At 34.8% G+C, this 21,887-nt stretch overlaps 1 non-coding gene across 1 annotated transcript; it reads right to left on the reverse strand.

The window, feature by feature from the left end:
• Nucleotides 1-7,982: 7,982 nt before the first annotated feature.
• Nucleotides 7,983-8,054, reverse strand: Trnaq-uug. Its single transcript has one exon. It is a non-coding gene; the product is annotated as a tRNA-Gln (tRNA).
• Nucleotides 8,055-21,887: the final 13,833 nt, after the last annotated feature.

Genomic DNA, 21,887 nt, shown 5'->3' on the forward strand with positions numbered 1-21,887 from the left:
AATAAGGAATATATTAGGATGAAGCAAAAGTTCGTGCCGTTTATTATCGCGTTGAAACTTTACTTCGAGACTGCATGATGGATTGTATTCTTTTTGTAAAATTTATTTTGTAAATATTAATAATAAAAAAAAAAACACTCACGAGAACTTTTGACTCACCCTGATAGAATAAAAATTAAAATAAAGAAAAAGAAAAACAAAGAAGATGTATAAGGCTATATAAAATTATATAAAGCATATAGTTTAGGTATTATACCGTAGACAAACAAATTTTTAGAGGCAGTTAAGTCGCGACATTGTATACGATGTAAAAGTGTAAAATACACCATTTCACGATAATCATTTCGATACAGGAAGATAGGCCATTTCCTGGCCTACAAAAACGACCTTCCTAAAAGATCTCCATTTTCTTTTCTTTTTTTCTTTTTTTTTTTCTCTTTTTTTTTTTTACGAAGCATCACCACAGACAATTTTCCACTTAAGCTTTACGTCTTTTTACGTTGCCGTCCACGTATATCTTTGTATCATCGAATAAATAAAAATGTACGAAGAATATGAGGAAGGAATAATAAAAAAAAATAAAAATGAAAGAAAAGAAAAGAAAAGAGAAAAGAATTGTGGGTGTCTTAGTTAAACGTCAGTGGCACCTTTAAAAAGTAGAAGCAGCAGCAGCAGCAACCCCCTAATAACCGGGACACTTTTACGATATAAGTTTTCGCGAGGAGTATAATCGGGGGTTTGGGTTAGGTTGCGTTAGGTTTGGGTTTGAGCTGGGGTTAGGTTGGAAAGAGTGGAGAGTTGAGAGATGGTGTTAGTGGTACCAAGCTATGAACGAAGACCCCGTAGGACGTAATAAAATGCATTATAATTGGCGTGACGCACGTAAATCTCGAATATCAGACTTTTACGAGTTAGGTTGGCAAATTGGCCTAAGGCGTTCCTTCCTTCCTTCCTTCCTTCCTTCCTTTCGTAATTCACGGAAGATATGGAAAAGAGCATGGTTTGAAACGGTTGCGGCGCTTTCTTGTCACGCGGGGTGGAGGAGGGGGAGGGAAGAAGGGGGAGTTATGTTATTGATATTGAAGATTAAGAAGATTTTCGATGGGTCTATAACCGAAAGATCGTTTGCTATATGCTATATCTAGGATATAATACTATAAAACGTTTTATCGTATATAATATCGAAACGAATTTTCAACGAGGAAAAATAAAGTAAACGTAGGCCCCCTTCCTTCCTTTTCTTTACTTTTCTTGTTTTTTTTTTTTCTTTACGAAATAATATTACAATACTTAAATTTCTATTGTACAATTTACAAGCGAATGTGATTCAACAACCCCCCCCCAGGAGGGAGGATAAATAAAAGAGGGAAGTATTGATAAAAAAAGAAAAAGAAAAGAAATGGAGACACGGGGTTAACTTTATGTTTGGATTTAAGGAAAATACTATTTGGACTATAAACTATGGGAAGAGGATTCGAGTTATAACTCGAAACGATATATATATATATATATATATATGTATCGCATTTTATTTAATTGCGAGGCGCGAATAAGAAGCGAGAAGAAGGGTGTGGGAGGGTGAGCGAGGGTGAGGACAAAAAGGAGGGGGGAAGATTTCGTAGCTCTCTCGCATAATATTATTTATTACCGAAAGTCGACGTTAAAGTTGTTTTAATGTCTCCAAAGCGAATTCGTTCGCAAAATTAAACCCGATAAAATGTTTGTTATCCAATCGAGGGCTGTTTTCCCTTAATGACTTTCTCCACTTCCCCCTTCTCCCTTCTTCTTGAAATTTACTGTAAGCCACTCTCTCTGTTCGCGCATTATCTCACGCATAAGTTTCGAATAGACAGACGAGAAAGAGATGGGTTTACGATCATAGTAGCGAGTGGTACCTGTACGTTAGAAAATAATTGTTGCAAGTGTATCTCATACTTTTGGAAAATTTTGTTGGAAGACATAGGTGAGACAGGTAGTATATATAGTAGTTACTATATTCGTTAAAAGTAAAATCACGACGTTGCCGATATCGAGTAAAACTCCGGGAGCCGCGGGAGTTTGAAACCCCGATAAATTCCGTCAGGCCAACGTATAAATCTGTTTAATTTAACGCTACGTTATTTTTACGGTAACCGTTAACTTCACGGGGAAAAAGAGATATCAAGCTATTCGTTTGTTTAGTATTCCCTCAGAACGATCCTGTATAGTATTTATCTAGACGCGTTAACGTTAAAACGTGAAAAATCCGTTTATTTATGAAATAATCAGTTAAACTATGAAATAATTCTATCATTCTCTCTAATGAAATTAGATCTGTAGATTAGATTTGATAAAACAATACTACTTAGAGAACATTGATTTTAAAAGTACTCGAAAAAGATAATAATGTATAACTGCGAGCACTGTAGTAAAAAGAAAAGTAGACTTTAAAGATGAAATAATACATATTATAACGTATACGTTATATATTCCATTATATGCATATACATTGAATTATATATATATATACATATTTATGATCAATTTCTAATTATAAAATTTAAAACAACGATTCAAATATTCCATGTAATATATACGTGCATAAATCATATTATTAATGCTATATTAATGCATATATATATATGTAATATATTTAATTAGGATACACATCCTATTATATGCACTTTCTTTTATAAGAAAACATCGACGAATTGAGAATTTACACGAGTGCGTTAAATGTTTTCAAATAAAATACTTTAACCTGTCAGCAGAGATGCATCAACGAAAAATGCGACATATTTCTACGTTTTTTTTTTCTTTTTCTTTTTTTCGAAGACTATCGAAAAAGAGCGAGAAAGAAGAGAGAGAATGATGGGAAGAGATGGCTCACGCGACTCTAGATTACACGTTTCGTCATTACGGTAGTATTTTATCGTTCGCCTGAGTTATGGGGTTCCGCTCGTTAACCGGAAACTTCCAGAGGAGGAGGAAGAGGAGGAAGAGGAAGAGGAAGAGGAGGAGGAGGAAAGAGGATCTTCTCCTACGGTACGTTCAAATTTAAATTGAGAAAGTATTTTACGAGCGCGCAAGAGTTTCACGGTAGCGTTGTCACATCTTGATGAACTTCCGGTAACGATCGTAGGAAAATGTCCTTCTCGACTTACGTCGAGACGATGTCTCTTCTCTTCTCTTCTCTTCTCTTCCTTCTTCCTGTTTCTTATTCTTATTCTTCTTCTTCTTTTTTATTTCTTCGTCTATTACACGTTATTTCTCTCGATAGTCGTCGTTTCGTGAAAATCCGACTAAATGAGAGAACCTAGGAGGTGATTAACGAACGACTCGAGACTAATTTAATTATTTATTATATCATTAAACCATTTCATTTCCTTAATATTTTCTCTTATTATCCTATATTAGCCTTTATAATATAATACAATATATTTTTCAATTGTTATATCTTATCTTAAAAGTATACACACAATATATTTGTTATATTATTGACGAATGATTCGAGACTATAATTTAATTATTTATTATATCATTAAACCATTTCATTTCCTTAATATTTTCTCTTATTATCCTATATTAGCCTTTATAATATAATACAATATATTTTTCAATTGTTATATCTTATCTTAAAAGTATACACACAATATATTTGTTATATTATTGACGAATGATTCGAGACTATAATTTAATTATTTATTATATCATTAAACAATTTCATTTTCCTTAATATTTTCTCTTATTATACTATATTAGCCTTGATAATATAATACAATATATTTTTCAATTGTTATATCTTATCTAAAAGTATCACACAATATATTTGTTATTATTAACGAATTGATTCGAGACTATAATTTAATTATTTATTATATCATTAAACCATTTCATTTCCTTAATATTTTCTCTTATTATCCTATATTAGCCTTTATAATATAATACAATATATTTTTCAATTGTAATATCTTATCTTAAAAGTATACACACAATATATTTGTTATATTATTAACGAATGATTCGAGACTATAATTTAATTATTTATTATATCATTAAACAATTTCATTTTTCCTTAATATTTTCTCCTATTATCCTATATTAATCTTCATATTTTATAATGTTTCAATATATTTTTAAATTATTATGTCTTATCTTAAACGTATACTAGTTGAATTATTGGCTTGGATTCTAAGTTTATTTTTAATAAATATTATCTGAAAATATATATATATAATTTATAAAGCAATCATAGAGATTATTAATATTAATAAAATAACATACTAAAAAAGTTGGATAGTGTCACAATTTTTTAATCTACTGTTATATATATAATAATCATATTTTCACATTACCATGATACGAACACGTAAGGGATTAAACGTACACGCTTCAATTTCTCAATAATATAATATTTTTTAAACACATCTAATGGATTATTATGTTCCGGTATGGTTAGACGTTAGTTAGTTAGTGGATAGATAGTAGAAAACGTAGTATCAGAGGTGCGATAAAGTAAACACGAGACAGACGACATAAATGTTCTCTGTTAAGAGCACACGTTTCTTTATATTCCGCAGACTAAACTAACAAAAAAAAAGTCAAACTAAACTCTGAAAACTACAGAAAAGAAAAGAAAAGAAGAAGAAGAAGAAGAAGACAAAAAAAAACATTAAAAAGAAACAAATATAAGTATTAACACGGAAAGTAAAAGAGGAGTATAATAAACACTAGGCGGCATGAGAGAGTATTCGCATTTAAAATGGATGAGCTCGACAGTAAAAGCATTTATCTTCGAGCTTGCATGCTTTTTCACCTATCGCTTTTGTTCCATCTCTGCCTCGTTAGAATTTTATTTTCTTTTTCTTCTTCTTCGTCTTCTTCCTATCTTTTTTTATTTATTTTTTATTTATTTTTCGGTATGTTTCGCAGGCATCACACACACACACATGGATAACTAATAGTACGGCAAGCAAAATGTCAAAATAAAAATTAGATAAAAAATCTGATAAAAGGGATACCACGCGAATAAATTTATAATTTGAAAAGTTTCTCTTGTTATGTTTTTTTTTATATGATTTTATAAATTTGTATATATTATATATGTAGGAAATCGTGTGTGAGAGAGAAAGAGAGAGAGTGAAAGAGAAAAAATATTATTTATTTATTTATTTATTTAATAATATTTTATTAACCCTAGAGCCTAGGCTCTCTAAAGGCCATTAATTACAGTAAAGTACAATATAATGTATAGATAAAACAAAAGAAAAATGAAAATTATGTAATTATTATTAAACTTATCATTATATTAGTAGTAACGCACAGTAAGTAGATAAATGTAAAAAGAAAATAGTAAATAATACATAAATAAAAGTATAACAGATATTATATAAATAAATGTAAATAAATATTTTTAGAATAGGTAAAGACGTTATTTTTTAAAAGTAGAGCTCTAACAGGAATATTAAATCGGCCTTTTGATCGTAATCATTCACATTTTATATGTTCATCTAATACTAGTTCCTATGAAACGGTCAAAACTTAGCTGGAAACATTTACCATTTAGAGATTACGATAAATTTATGAGAATATAGACACCCATAGCTTTTACCAAGTTACTTTCTCTCTCTCTCTTTCTCTTTACTTGTCTCTTTCTCTTTCCCTCTTGCCCTTTAAAATCGATTTTCCAAAGTATACCTGCAAAGTCGACGACGACATTCATGCGCCGAAAGAGAGAATGAGAGAGAGAGAGAAAGGGAAAGAAAGAGAGACTATGCACTGTCATGCAAATGAGATCATGCGAATCTGCAGGGAAGGAAGAAACTTACGATCTTGCCTCTCGTAATTAGAATTTGCTGACTAAGGGGAATACTTTTAATTATCCGTTTATCTGTTAATACCTTTTCCATTGGTTCTTTTTTTATTTTTATATATATATATTTTTTTTTAATAATATTAATAATCAGTTGGATTATTACAAATCAATCAGGAATAATATAGTAATTTAATATGATTATGAAAAGGATTCATATACGAGTACCCCATGGAAAATGGTATAAACATAACTATAGAAAAATAAGTGATCCATTCGAAAATGAAAAACCATATTCTGTTGACACCAAAGAAAAAGTGAAAAGATGCGATTATTTTTTGTATTGAACAAGTGTGAGAAGTTGTTCATAGAAAAATGACTTAGAACTGATAAATAGGGAAAATAAAAAAAGATACAATATTATTCTTGGTTTAAAAAGAAAACAATCCAAACAAATTATGCAAATTATGCAGAAAATACAATAATATGGATAATCATGTTATATATATATATATATATATACATGTTCTCTCGACATGTTTGCATGCATATCGTTAATAAATGATAATAATTATCTACGAATAAACGAACGAGGATGATGTGTGTATAATTATGTCGATTATACATTTTCAAAACGACCGATCTTATCCTATCATGTCAAAGATTTAATCTCTCTCTCTCTCTCTCTCTCTCTCTCTCATTCTTTTTCATTCACATTGTTTCACGTGTCTCGACGCGTGTGTCGAGTTTTCGTTTTTTTTTTGTATTTTTTCTTTCCAATCACCGGTAGTATCGCGTCACGCCATAATTTTGTGCGAAAACGAAATAGAACTTGAATGCGACCAGGTGCAACAGCGGGTAGTAAAAGTCAATGCGTCGAGCGACCGATCGAAGATAAGTGTTTGACGAACGAACGAACGAACGAACCCGCTACGTTTCATGAAAGTGTTTTCACCCCTTTTCCCCTACCCCCCATGATGGAGATTATGTGGAAATAGATCTCCTCCTAAATTGTCTTTTGTTGTACACACGTATATACCTATGTTGTGTTAATATGAAATATAAATGTGTACACGGTGTTTCAATGCAATTAGTTTTAAAAATGCGATCAAGGAAATTAAAATAATTGACATCGAATCATTTTTTTTTGTTTTTCAAATTGTAGAATTATAAAATGACCGGTTAATTAAGTTAAACCTATGCCTCGTTATATTTTATTTCGTCTTATTTTTTAATTCATAAATAGAAATATTTGTATATTAAATAAATGAAATATTTGACGTGGTTTCTATTGAGAAAAATATTAATAAGCACAAATAATTCTAATAATTAACATTTCTTTTACATTGATTCTATTAATATGACTTCTGATAAAAAAGAAAAATGTAACTACAGTCATATCGTAAGATAAATTAACGTTTTATCGATTTTTATCGTGTCACGTAGATAAGGAAACACTTCTGAACTCTACTTTATTATAAAAAAAAGAAAAAAGTTTTTTTAATTACATCTACTGATAATTATGACAGTGAACTGTGCGAAAAAAATTATACAATTATTTATTTAACGATTGAAGCGATACTATAATTAATTATAATGTAAAATAAATTGTACAATTCATTTTTTGTTTTTAGTCTTTAATAATATTAATGTGTTATGTAAAATATTATTGTAAATTATTTATATACTTATCGGGCTACGTATTGTTGAAAAAAAATTAGATGAGTTAATTCTGATACATCCTGTATAATATACATACACACATATATATATGTATATGTATACATGTAAGATAAAATCACGTTGTCACGATTCGCGAGACGTTATTCGAAATTCACAGCAATTAGAGATTAATCTACGAACGATTATAACTGCACGCAGACATTACCGACGTAACATTTATCAAATTATCTAATCATCAACGTGTGTCGTGTTTGTTTTATCGTAACTTGTTAAATAAATTAATTCGTGTTACTATCGAAAAAAAAAAAAAGAAACTTATCAAAATGATCGTTGATCCCGACAAAGTCTCCGTAAGAACCTTTACGAACGAAGTTACTCGGTTTATTTAAAAACAAATATATATAAATATATATATATAAACATTTTTTGTTTGCAATAATATGCAGAATAATTTATAAATGTTATATGTAGGATTTTATAATGAAAAAAAAAAAAAAAATTTACCTACAGGTCCCACCGAGACTTGAACTCGGATCGCTGGATTCAAAGTCCAGAGTGCTAACCATTACACCATGGGACCTCGATATGATTCCTCGGCAAGTTACCCTTTATTTATGAAATAGTATCGATTTTATTATTTCATTATATATTATATCATTTTTCTAATAAGAATTATTTATTAATTATAATAAATATACAATTAACGAGTCGCACTGTAAAATATCTTACACTCGTAAGACCGAAGAATATCGGAGAGAAAAAATAAGTAAAACAAAGTAATATCGCTCGTGACGTATAAACAATTATGAGTTCACTTTTTAATCGCCATTTTAATTTATAGTGTGAAAAAGAAAAAGAAAAAAGAAAGATCGAAAAGGAAGATTGTAGCACGACGCGTTACGTAATACAATAGACGACCAACGCGTTTCGGTAAGATCCCTCTCTTCTAAATACGACTCTATTTGTGATGTTCAGTGATGCGTGTTCGGCACTCCTTTCGAACCCTCGTCGTGGTCCTCGTCGTCCTCGTCGTAGTACAATAAGAAAAAGACAGGGCCCTTGAACAATTTCGTTCGCGAGCGTCGTCCCAAATCGGAAGAAGAGGAGGGGGGGGGTGCGAGTGGTATAAATTCAGGCTAACACACATACACACGCCCCACTTAAAAAGGTCCATAGATTTAGAAATGGATCGACAACCGAAAGAGAAAGAAGTTAACCCACGTTTGAAACTGCCCGCCCCTTTTCTCATCTCCGCCATTTCCCTCCCCCTCCACACTACCCCCAATTCTACTATCTCTCCCTCTTTCTTTATCTTTCTCTATTTTATTCACTCTCGTATTATTCTCTCTCTTTCTTTCTTTATTTCTTTCTTTCTTTCGCTTACAACACAAGCGTGAATCGTGTTGTCAACCCTTAATTGAACGGAACATGGCAATAAATATTATGTTACTTTTTCAATGTGGGACCGATTTTATAATGGCCCACCATGGAGAAACTCTACGGAAGCGGATGTGCAATCAGTGTGACATGTGCTCTCTGGCCCACTACGAATTTATTTTCTAGATCGTTTTACAACCGGATCATTTTATACTGTTACGTTGAAGATAGAAAAAGAGAGAGAGAGAGAGAGAATAGCACGAACGATTAAGCCAAACGCAAAAGGGGGAGAAAAATTAATATCGAGTACCACCCTGGGACTCGAAAGCTTAATCGCCACCCTTCCCATATTACTTTCCTGCACACCGGATCTATCGTTCTAAAATCGTTGTAATTGAGGCGTTCTAATCGTTCCTTCGACTGGAAAAAAATATAACTAATACTACTTTCCCCCTTCTTTTTTGGCCTAGACATTATCTCATCGGCTAATAACTATTATAATATTATTGTATAGAAATTTTTCTAATCACATATTATTTATGATAATTATTTATCTCTCGTTATTATAAGTATATGGAATCTAAACATTTGCATTATATAATTGTTCCCAACTTTTTCCAAACGCTAAATAAAAAATAACTTTTAATAATTTTACTTAATATCATCTTAAATCGTACAAATAAAATAAAAAATATTCTTTTCTCAAGAAAAGAAAAAAAAACACGAGATAAGGATAATAACAATCCGTGGAATTCTTTCATCTTTTTCCATTATCCTTTGCTAAAGATCGAAACAAGTTCGATATCTCGAGCAATGACTTCCGTTTTCCTTCTTGCTCTCTCTCTTCTCGATAATTATAAACGGGCCTCTTATCGTATAATAACAATAATGGCACGTACTATAGCAGTACGGCCCCGGGGGCAGCTCGTTTGACATCAAAGTGACGCCCCCTGCTGTCGGCATGCATCGGGGTACGACTAATGAGATTCACTTTACAGTTTGCCCTTCTCGCGAAACGCCGACGACTCTGCACCACCACCACCACCACCATCACCAACACCAACACCATAACCATTACCATCACCATGACCATCAACGACGTTGTTCACCACCTTTCGATCATTTTGATCATTTCAACGATAAGCAAACCTTGCGATGCTTCGCGCCCCTTCCATTCAACGTTTCTCTCTCTCTCTCTCTCTTTCACTTTTTCTCTCCCCTCCCCCTCCCCCTAACCCTCTCTAACTCTCTTCTGCCTTTTGATACGCCGTAGTAGGTACTTCGTCCCTTGTCGCAGTTGCGACCCCTTTTTTCCCTTTGAATATGTTTTATAAATTCGTTGAATTTAAAAATCCCTACCCCATCGATTCGACCCTATCTTTCTCTCTCTCTCTCTCTCTCTCTCTCTCTCTCTCTCTATCTACATTCCCATTCGCGATCGTTTGATTCTTTTCAATTAATTATGAATGAAAAAACCCTTTCTCTCTCTCTCTTTTTCCTCATCAATTCGTCTTCATTTAAACTAACGATATACTCTGTCATTTTATAATCGTAATAAATACCTTTCTTCATTTTTTTCTTCTCTCTCTCTCTCTTCCGTACAATCGCAAAAGAAAAAGAAAAGAAAAGAAAACGCGTAGGTTACTGAAAAAAAAAAAGAAAAAAAAAAAAAAAAAAAAAGAGAGAAGAAGAATTTCTATTCAAAGTAAAAAGTACGGTTTTAATAAATGAAATCGAACCTCTTTGACACCTTGAAATTACTCTTTCGTAAATGACCCTTCGTGGAATATTGCGAACAATAGATGGTAGAGATGGTTAATAAAGGCTTGGGTTGGATTAAAGATTGATATCTCGTAAACCAGGGGAGGTATGAATTATCTATCGGAGCCGTACCTACTGCCCCGCGACCATATTCGTTGGCATACGTCTCTCTTCGCATTTTCCTCATCCTCTTAATTGGATCGATTCAACCTCTATCCCTTTCTCTCTCTCTCTTCTTCTCTTTCTCTCTTTCTCATTCCTATCTTCCTCTCTGTCTCCGTCTTTCTCCCTTCGAGCAATTTCAACCTATACCACACGTCTACATTTATAATCTCTAATTTACCTTGTAAGGCCTAATGATCTCTAATGTATGCACGTTGCTCGTGTCTCGTCGACGAGTAGGTTTGCACGACCCTCGGTATGATCATGACTTCCTACCATGGCATAAACTTACATGGTGCACCAGATGAAATATGAATAATGCAATTTCTAAAGCCTCTTCCCATCTCCTTATTTTCTTTTTTCCTTTTTTTTTTCTTTTTTTTTTCTTTTTTTCTTACAATTAGACAAGTACGAAATAACATTTAAAACACGTGTGGAATATATTATAGAAAAGTATTATATAATATAATTTATTATACAAAATTATATAATATATTTATTATTATATAAGATTTATATATTATAATATAATTTATTATATAAAATATATATAATAATATTAAGTAAAATTTCATTACATTGAAATTATTTTCAGGTAAAAATTCATTATTTTTGTCTGCAAATAAATGTAAAAAAAATTCATTATTTTTACCCCCAATCTCATAGATATGTAATAATAATATAATAAATAATATTATATATATATTTATTAAGATATTCTAGGTATAGGAAGTACGCAAAGTTTAGAATCTAAAAATGCAGGTCAGTGATCTTGATGCAACTTGGAATTGCATTTACGTGCATTACGACCCCTATAACGCCACGTGGCCGACTCGCGCATACCGAACGTTGAAGTTTAAAAACGTTCTTTCTTAAGTAAGAAAAAAAAATAGACAAGGGTACGTCGTCTCATCGTGCTCGTCAAGAATACGACGAGTTGGAAAAGGAAAAAAGAAAAGTACTAAAAGGAGGGAGAGGAAAGGGGGAGGAGAGGGGAAGAAAAAGGGTGGCGAGGGTTATGCACTTCGAGTGTATGAAAGACTCAACCGACCGACACGAATTAAACATCGAAAAATAAAAAAGCTATTGTGTATATGTATATGTATATGTATATGTGTGTGTGTTGCACACACATGCTCGTCACGCCTGCTAACAAAATGGCCCGTGACTAACGTGACTCTTTAACCATCTAGTTACTCGACTTATAAGGATAAAAGTTAATCATCATTTTTCGTTAAGATAAAAAATCATTCTGATCGTATTATTGGCAAATTTTATTCATTTATTTGTTTGTTAAACTATTGGGTATATGTAAAAGAAAAAAAAAGAAAAAAAAACAATAGAATTCATATTACGTATTGAATAATTTGTATCATAAGAAACAAGTATGTAAATAAATTTATTTGTTGATTAAATAACGATAGACTGATTAAAAGAATGCGAATTATTAAATATTAGATGTAGAAATTGAATAGGTCGGCTTGAATAGATTATTACAATTTGTTTGAGAAAATGCATCGAATTAATATTTTGTATTAAACGAGTATGTTAAATATCAATATAAAAAAAAACATATATATACACGGTTACAAGATCAATTAAATTTGATCATAGTTATTTCGAATTACCAAGCAATCCTTCTTACCTAGATTTCAATCGTGAACTTTCGTTAGAATATTTTTGACATAGGTCAGTTGAGTCTCTGACAATGAGATAAAAAAAAAAAAAAAAATAGGGGACTCGTTTTAATGAAAGAACCATATAAGAAAAAGAAAAAGAAAGAAAGAAAAAGCGTAAAAACGTGAAGCGAACCGAATCGAAGAAGAGAAGGGTCGTCGATAAATATTTTATTTGCGTTCGAAGAAAAGTCGAAGAAGAAAAAGAAAAAGAAGAACCTACGAACGTACGAACGTACGAACGAACGAATGATTCTCTCAAACGGAAGTTCCGGCTGGGTGCGAGCATTCTCGACACACGTGCGCGTTCAACCGGATTTTAGATGGGTGCGTGAATGCGTGCACGCACGACGCACGAATGCACGCATTCGTGCATGCATGCGTTTACGCGTGCGACTAGCCGTACTACACACGTGCTTGCTTTCAAGAGGTCGTACTTTTATATCTTGAAATCTGCATCGGTTTCTCTCTTGCACCAAACTACCACCTATCCTCTACCCCCCTGATCCCCCTCACTCTCTCTCACTCACTCTCTCACATACGTACACTTCGTTGTGGTCGTTTTCGTCGTCGTTGCATCGAGTAAAGTTGAAGGAGCAGATGCCACGATGCGGGCGTTATCTGCTTATGGCATCTACTTGGTCACGCCCATTTTAGATCATTACTCTAGTTGGCGGTTATCATTTCACTTTTGCTGCCTCTCCGGCCCGGATAATGGACGAGCGTGGAAGGAACATTGTCAGGAAAAGGGGAGAGTGTTCCGACCCTCTTCTCGTTTCTTCGTTTTTCTCCTTCTCTCTCTCTCTCTCTATCTATCTTTCGTTCACTCTTTCATTCGATATTTTTTTCTTTTTCTTCGTTTGACTCTCTCTCTCTCTTTCTGTTCCTCTCTTTTTCATTCTCACACGTCTCGCTATACCAACGTACCACCCGCCGTGCAATTGTGTCAACTTTAATGCTTTTTCCCTCTTACTATAAACTACGTTGAAAGATAAAGAGAGGAATAGAGAGAGAGAGAGAGAGAGAGGAAATCTCACCCTTTTCATAACTCAAAACTTTACTCCTTCACAGTTCGACGATCTTCAAGATCGGAATCGAAGCAGACGTTTCGCTAAGTTTTTTGCCACTCTCCCTCACCCCCCTTCCCTCCCTCAGTGGGATCTCGTCAAATGAAACTTTTTTAGCATAACCCAAAAAGTGATTCCCGACGAAAATAATACTTTACCTAATGGGATTCCGTTGAAAAATTTCCTAGAATTAAAATAGAAATGATATTTTGTTTTTAAAGAACGAAGATATAAATATCTCTAAGGTACTAAAGTATTAAGGTGAATCATTTTACTTTGAAACTGGATATAACAATGTAATGTAAAATTATAATGCAAAGAAGAGGGAAAAATATCTAATAGAATTTTTCGAGTCACAAGTAAAGAGGTTTTTTATCTAATATTTCTCTAACAGAATAAGTTCAAGTTTAAACAGAATGGTCATTCGAAGGTTGGTCGTTCTCTTATTCCTCGTGGTTGTCGTCGTACTCTCGTCGTGCGTGATAAATCGTTGGAGGACGGGCCAGCCTAAATTCTTGTAATTTTAGATTACACTTCGTTGGGCAACGTGGCTACGAAATACAGGGTTAACGCATGGCCGAACCACCAAACCCATCCCCTCCCCCTCCTCCTCCTCCTCCTCTCCCTTTTCGACCATCACGGAGTATCTTGTCCAGAAGGGTTAGATTAGATACGTCGTTCACTTCGAAACATATATATATATATATGTATCTGTTCGACCCTGTCTTTCCATCGCTATGCTTTAGGCCAAGTTCGTGAGAGCTGGTGAACATACCACAAATACATAGATACACACACACACACTCTTATATTCTCACTTATACACATGCCTGCCCATCTGTATTCTATCGAAAGCTATAGGCGTGCATCTATCGACCTCATGCGTGTCCTCACCGTATATATGTGTGCGTGAGAATGTGAGAGTGAGAGTGAGAGAGTGAGAGAATACGCTCCGGTGAGTTACGGGACTGCGGACAGAGTGATGCATTGCCGTGGAACCGAGAAGGACCAGATATCCCGCGGGAATCGAACGAGGGAACCCCTTACACCTCCTCACACCATTACCTGTTCTAACCGTGACAGAAACTCCCTGAATTATTGGAATATCGACTCTGTTAGGCATTAAATCCTCACAATTAGGATTATTAATCTAATTTTATTATTCGATTAATTCTTATATTGCCCTTTTTTTTTCATTTCGTATTCATTATTTATAACAGTTCTTTTTCTTGTTTTTATTTTTCTTTTCCTTTCCTTAATATAATTATATATTTGATTAATTATCATTTACTTATATACTTGTATATAATATTAATAATACAATAACTAAACTCCCTATTCATTTTTTACTAATTAATATACATATATATATATATTATATTTTTTTGATTAAACAGATAATAAATTTTTGTTCTCGTACAATACTAAAAGCACAACGCGCGAATTTGCTTTATAGAAGGTAATAAAGAAAGTTACCTACGATCTATAATAATAAAAAAGAAAAGTAAAAATATATAGATAGAAGCAAACTGCAGTCAAGCAAGCAAGCAAGCAAGCAGGCATCGATATCGGGTGAGCTTGCTAATGCAGATAAAGTGCATAAAGCTCGAAAAGGGTTATATGAGAATCCTCGTAGCGACAGCACACCGAGGCCGAGAGTTTCACTCGGTTTGCGTTATGCCACAGTAAAACTGTCTACGGTAAAATACACGAGGGAGAAGAGGAGAGTAAAATAGTAGTAGTAGTAGTCATAGTACTACGCGTATGGGGTAAACGTTATTGTTGCACCATATAAATCGCGGCTTGATCGCGGAGGAGTATGGGATCGTATATCAAAACTACTACCGCGGTACCGTATCCGTCCTCATGGCAATTTGTGGCCTGTAATAGAACCATGAAAGAAAGAAAGAAAGAAAGAGAGAGAAAAGAACACCCAACAAAATTATTATCCAGAAAATATTTACTTACACCCACGAACGAATAAAAGGAGAAATCATTTTCCAAACAAAATTCCTGAAGAATCTTCTCCTTTCTTCTTATTCATACACCACCCCTCTTGTTTTTTTTTTTAACTATGAGACAACGATCAACTATCTTTTATCTTCTTTATTCATTTTAAAATGAATTAACGTGCGTCTATCGTTGACGAGCAACGAGTGTTTCGAAGATCTTTCTCAATGATTACCCAACGATTTTTTCTGAATTCTTTCTTTCGTTCTTTTAATAATTTGCGAAGTGAATGGGATCAAACGTTTTGGAATACTTTTTATCTATGATCCTGACAGTTTATTAAATGTAAATTATATAAGGTATCTTATTTTTTTCTTTTAGTTTACGGACTAGGATAATCGTTTTATTATGTTTTTTCTTTTTTCTTCCTTTTTCTTTTTTTTTTTTTATTAAACTACGAGCATAGAAACGATTCACGGGGAAAAGTAGAAACGCGAGAACGGTCGATTGAAAGTTCCGAACAAGACTCGTTAAAACTACGCGCGTCCTCTTCTATTCGCAATCGCTAATGCGTCCACCCGAGCGCATCCACGGCAGTTTATTTTTATTTAAACGGGGGTTCGGGGGATACCCAACACCCCACCACCCCGTACACCCCGTACACCCCCCAACCCGTGCGTTTCTCTTCGACGTAGATCCAACGAGAAGCGACGATGCGATCCAAACGCGTTCCTCGATTCACCCCCACGTTTACCTCTAAACCCCATTCCTCTCATTCATTCTATCTATCTCTCTCTCTCGTTTCGTTTCGTTTCGTTTCGAACGGAGTTAGATGGGTGGATTCGATCGATTACCGCGATTAAAATAAAATGTAAATGCCCGGGGACCGAACGCGATTCGTGTGTTATGCAAATTTCATTCGGATCCCGGTAATCGCTGAGTGGAAGCTGATGTCTTCTTCCTTTTAATGGTTCATGATGAAAAATAGAGAAATAACCAAGGGAAAAAAGGAAAAAATTCGATTGGAAGTAAGTTGAAGAAAAATCATCTAATAGATCGTAAAAATAAAAAACTAGCAATAGAGATTATTTCGAATAAAATATTTCTTATCATTATCAAACAACACAAGTGTAATTTCCACAAAAATAATTCCGAATATTATAAAGTATTAAATATTATGAAATATTACAATTTTTTAAATAAATCTAATTCGACAACGCTTTGTAAAATTTCTCATCGAGATCTCTCAGGATATATCGACACTAAGGGATCGATCTATCGAAATCTAATGAAAATCCTCATCCAAGTACTGTACTACGATGCAAACGGAAAGAGACAGTTAAGGGGTTGAATTGAGGTAGAGAGGATGAGGAGGGGGGAGGTGGGTGGGGGGGATACTAGGTGGTGTTTCATCGAAATAATCAACGTCCATCCAGAAACGATGGGAACACACGTTGGCAGTAAGCGCGATGCGATTCGGTGCATAGGCTGCACCAGTGCCGATAGGCAAATTCAATGGTCGTCGTCCGATGTTTGACGGACGATGAGAAATACAGTGTGAGAGATAGAGAGAGAGAGAGAGAGAGAAAGAGAGAAAGGTCGTATGCAATGGCAGCTACGTGAGTCGCTAGGACGAGGCCCTAAAACGAAAGGGCTCGCTCGTTGGTGGTATTGGTCGAGAGAGGAGAGGAGAGGAGAGCACGAGACGCATGCCGATGCATTCATTGCGCGATGGACTCTCCACCCCCTTCCCCCTGCCCTGTCCCCTGCCCTTTCCTTCCCTTCCCGTTCTACAGCTCATCTTCCTCTCTCTTTGGGATACGCGCTCGCGCGTTTACGCAGGATGATTAATTAGTTGTCGTGCGTTTCATGTCACCGTGTCACTCTTGTCACGGCTTTGTCACTTCGGCAGCAAACACCCGCTTTCGGATGAGGAGAAGAGAGGAGAGGGTACGTATACACCACTACTGTTCTATATGGATACTGAAGAGTAAAGAGGAGTTTCGGTATGAGAGAAGAGAGAGAGAGAGAGAGAGAGAGAGAGGGGTTGGTAGAGAAACGGGGATGCACATCGCACTGCACACCAAATGCTCCCAGCATACCCTCTCTCTCTCTCTCTCTCTCTCTCTCTCTCTTTCTCTTGCTAAAGCAAATTGCATTGTAGTAACCGTGGACTACTGCAACAGGCGCGCCATTAATCAATGCCCGTTGCATCGAGAGAACGTTTCGCGAAACGTTTCTGCCAATTTCAAAGTGCCGGAGCTATCTAGTCGACCTCGTGCGAGAACAAAACCTAGTATGCCAGCTAGATAGCTAGCTAGCTAACCTAACCGAACCTAACCGAACCTAACCGAACCACCACCACCACGTGCTTTACTCGCCTCGTGCAGCATCGTCCTGGATTACCGGAACTACCCTGGTAATGAGTTTCGTTTAGTTTTGTTCTAAGGGGGGAACAAGAAGGGGGATGATTTGCGTTCACTCGACAAATTAATTCTCACGAAAGGTTTACCTTTTTAAAGGGGCGTTATTGAAACAACGCGTTTAAAGGGGCGTTATTGAAGCAACGCGTTTGAACGTTAGTTATAATATTATACGCTTATTTGAATCGTTTATTTTGAAAATGGGTGTGGAATCTTATTTTCTATTTTTTTTTTTTCGAGAAAATCAAATATCTGCATATTTCTCATTGTCAATTAAAAAATATAAGATAGTAATTATGTCAATGTTTTTCTGACAAGAATATTATTATGCCAATGTGTAATTTATCTCAATATGTAATTTTACTATATACATTTCTTTTTATAAACGAATTTAATTAAAATAATGTATGTTTAATGGGTGTAAATGAAATTACACTCCACTTTCAAAATGAACGTTTTATTATACATTTATCTATCGATTGATTTATTTACGTTTTCGTAGGTTCGTTTTTTTTACTCAATTGTCAGATCGAAAAATTCAATTATAATTAATAAATATGAAATTTCGCGTCGAATTCGTTTCTACAAAGTATATTATTAAATATATAAACTTTTCGTTTATAAGTTGATTTAGATCGATCCGAAATTAACCAACGCGATCACGTATATAGTACAATAACGTATACACGTCACGTAAGAATCAATTAACATAATTAAGATAATAGACGTCATCATCATTGTGTCGTCATAACGTGATCGTATCGTTTACGTGAGAATTACAGTGGTCGAATGGGTTCGATGACAATGAACAAACAAACAAACGAACCACCTGAGAAGATCTTTCGTAATTATTAAGTCACAGACAATTCACGTGGATGATCCAACCGTTCCATCCATCCGGTGATCGTCAAAATTCGCTCGAATTTTACGAAGTAAAGGAGGAATCTCTTCTCGGATTTCACTCGAATTAATTAACTGTGAATTTTTTGTTTGCTTTTCGGTTTTACAACTTTGCGTGAAGCGTGAAGATTCGAAAGGGGGAATAGAGGGGAAAGATGGGGAAAGGGGGAAAACAGGTGTCATATGTATTCCGCTTACTCGTCGAGTCGAATCTGATAGCGCGAGTCAGGCATCCGGCTTGTTTGCCTGACTGACAGAAAATGGGCCAATCACCTGAAATTTTGCTTAAATGAGATTCACCGAGGAAGTGAATAATACCAATGAAATTGTTAGAAGTAAAAAACGTAATGGCTCGGTTGAAATATTTTACGCGATATAAATAATGTAATAATTGCCACCAGACTCAGACTCGAATAAAATAAAATAAAATAAAAGAGAGAATTGTTCGAGAGAATTTAAATTATTAAAAATGAATTGTTAAAGAGAAACGAGGATGCCAAGATGAAAAAGAAGAAGAAGAAGAAGAAGAAGATACTACGAAAAAGAAAAGAGATGAAAGATAAAGAAGAAAATTAATTTATTTCTCTTTATTTCTCCTTATTCGAGTATCGTTTATCATTGTTGAAAAGAACAGAAAGAGAGAGAGAGAGAAAATATGGGAAGGATTTCGACTTAGTCACGACGATTTTATATATGTAATCTGTATTTTGATTATTTTAATCGACCCGTACAGGAAACGAGAATACGTATGAAAATAAAAGAGATGGCAGAAATTAATGGAAGGACGACGACCCTCCTCCTCCTTCCCACCCTTCCCCAGGAGGGTCACGAAGAGAGGATACTGAGAGAAAGAAGAGTTATTTCTTTTTGTTTTTTCTTTTTTTTACCTTAAATTACACCCGTTTAGGAGAAGCCAGGTGAGAGAGAGAGAGAGAGAGAGAGTCATAGCCCACGGTGTTTTAAATATCGTCTTCCTTTTTCTTCCACGTTACTTCGTCCACTTGATAATTACAGTAGGAGTTTCGAGAATTCTATGGTACGGTTTCTCGTCATTTTTCCATTACGTTTCGTCACGTACGAAAATGTACGGATAACGAAGAGAATAGAAATTTTGTCACGTACGTCGATGTATTTTTTCTTCGTTATAAATACTCAATATTATTATCAATTGTTTAAACAACGTAAAAATGATAATCATAGAAAAATCTCTATAGTATGATCAAGAAAATTCTTATCTAATCTTTCAATCTACGAAACATTGACCAAATTTCTAGATCATATCGTGAAATAACAAATAAATAAATATCTATTGTTCTATGAAATTTAAAAAATAAAGAAAAAGGGGATATAACATCCCAAAATAAGTGAATTTGGGATAACGACGTATCGAGATTAATCGAATGATCGAGTAGCAAAGCTTAGTCATTAAATGATCGTGCAAGGCTTAGCGAATCCTCAGCTTTAAGATCTCAAGCTGTTGCTAAGGGATTGATGGGGTCACCATAGCAACCGGTGAGGACCTATTGTTGCACCCTGTCGGATGGTGGGTACTACAGTGGCACTCCCCCCTCCCCCGAAGCAAGCGTCGCAGTACACGCACCTCCTGCACCCCTGGCATGGCATATTTATTTGCATGTTGCTTAGCTAGCTAGCTAGCCAACCAACTAGTCAACGTATATACGATGTAAGACTTGATCGTGTATACACGCATTCACTCACTCGCTTACTTACTCACTCACACATGGGTGTAAACGCGCGAGATGCGCGTTTATGCATCTATGCCAGTGGTACCAAACCCCTTGACGCGTACCCTTTACTCTCTCTCTCTCTGTCTCTCTGTCTCTCTCTTACTCACACACACACATATTCTCTCTCTCAGGGCAATGTCCTGCCTTTAAAGACGAGGGATCGACCGGTTGAAGTTTGCGAAAGGAGTTAGATGCTTTCGAAGAACCATCGTTTAAAGTTTCTTCCCTGTTGAAAACCAAATAAGAGAGAAAGAGAGAGAGAGAGGGAAAGAGGATTCCTTTTAGTCTGCCATAATCCTGCACAGAACTATCTTACTGTTCTATACCATTCAGACGAATCTAACGATTATTCTTCTATACTGAATTAAACTGGGTCACAAGGGAGAAAACTATTCGACGTTGAAGTTCTTTTTCTTTTTTATTCTTCTTCGAAAAGATCGTTATCAAACTCGAAATGATATTGTTAAGGGAATCACCGATTAAACAGAATTCCTTGGCATCCAACGATTATTTGTATTCCAATTCTAAAATAAGAAAAGTCAAACCGAGTTAACTTTAACGATAATCGTCGTAGATAAGTTTATCGCGTTGTTATCCGGGAAAGATTACTCGTTTATGGATTTAATATAGGAAGGGAAAAAAAGAGGAGAGGGGGGTAGAGGTAACGAGTATGATATTATTAATCATTTTTTAATTGTTATATTATGATTTCATCGATGTTTATTATCATTACTTTATAACACTTTTCTTGAAGATTCATTTCTCAATGGGAAGGGGAAATACTTAATGAATAATTATCGAGGTATAATATCGTTGGTACATGGGGTTACGTCAACACCGAGATGATTCATAATCTTTCGAAAGAGGTGGCGGATGATATCATCGGTGAGAGAGAAGATTAACTGAAATCCTAACGGAAGTATGGTGCACCAAGGTGCACACTGACTTTTTCTTTAGGTTTTGTACAACGGTATGCGGAAAAGAGTGAAATAGTGGGGTGTAGAGAATGAGGGAACATCTCGCGAAAAGAGACAAGAACTTTCCTAACGCAAAGGGTGAAAAGAAGCATGACGCACGCACGGCTTTTAAAGTCCCTATTGTTTCACCGACTGCTCTCTCTCTTTCTCTTTTTCTTTTCCTTCTTCCTATTTCACTTGGTCTTCCTTTTTCTTTCACTCTCTTATTCGCGAAACCACCTATTACTTAAAATTTAAAGCTCTCGCACCGAGAAAGCATTAAGCTGTAGCAATAGTAAAAGCAATGGTAACACCCACGATTACGACAAACCTTCCACTTCCAATTCCACTTCGAGTCGAGTCGAGTATTTCGTTTAAACATCCTACGAGAAG

Source organism: Polistes fuscatus, unplaced genomic scaffold, assembly GCF_010416935.1.
Source record: "Polistes fuscatus isolate 324 unplaced genomic scaffold, CU_Pfus_HIC Scaffold24, whole genome shotgun sequence".
Classification (NCBI taxonomy): domain Eukaryota; kingdom Metazoa; phylum Arthropoda; class Insecta; order Hymenoptera; family Vespidae; genus Polistes; species Polistes fuscatus.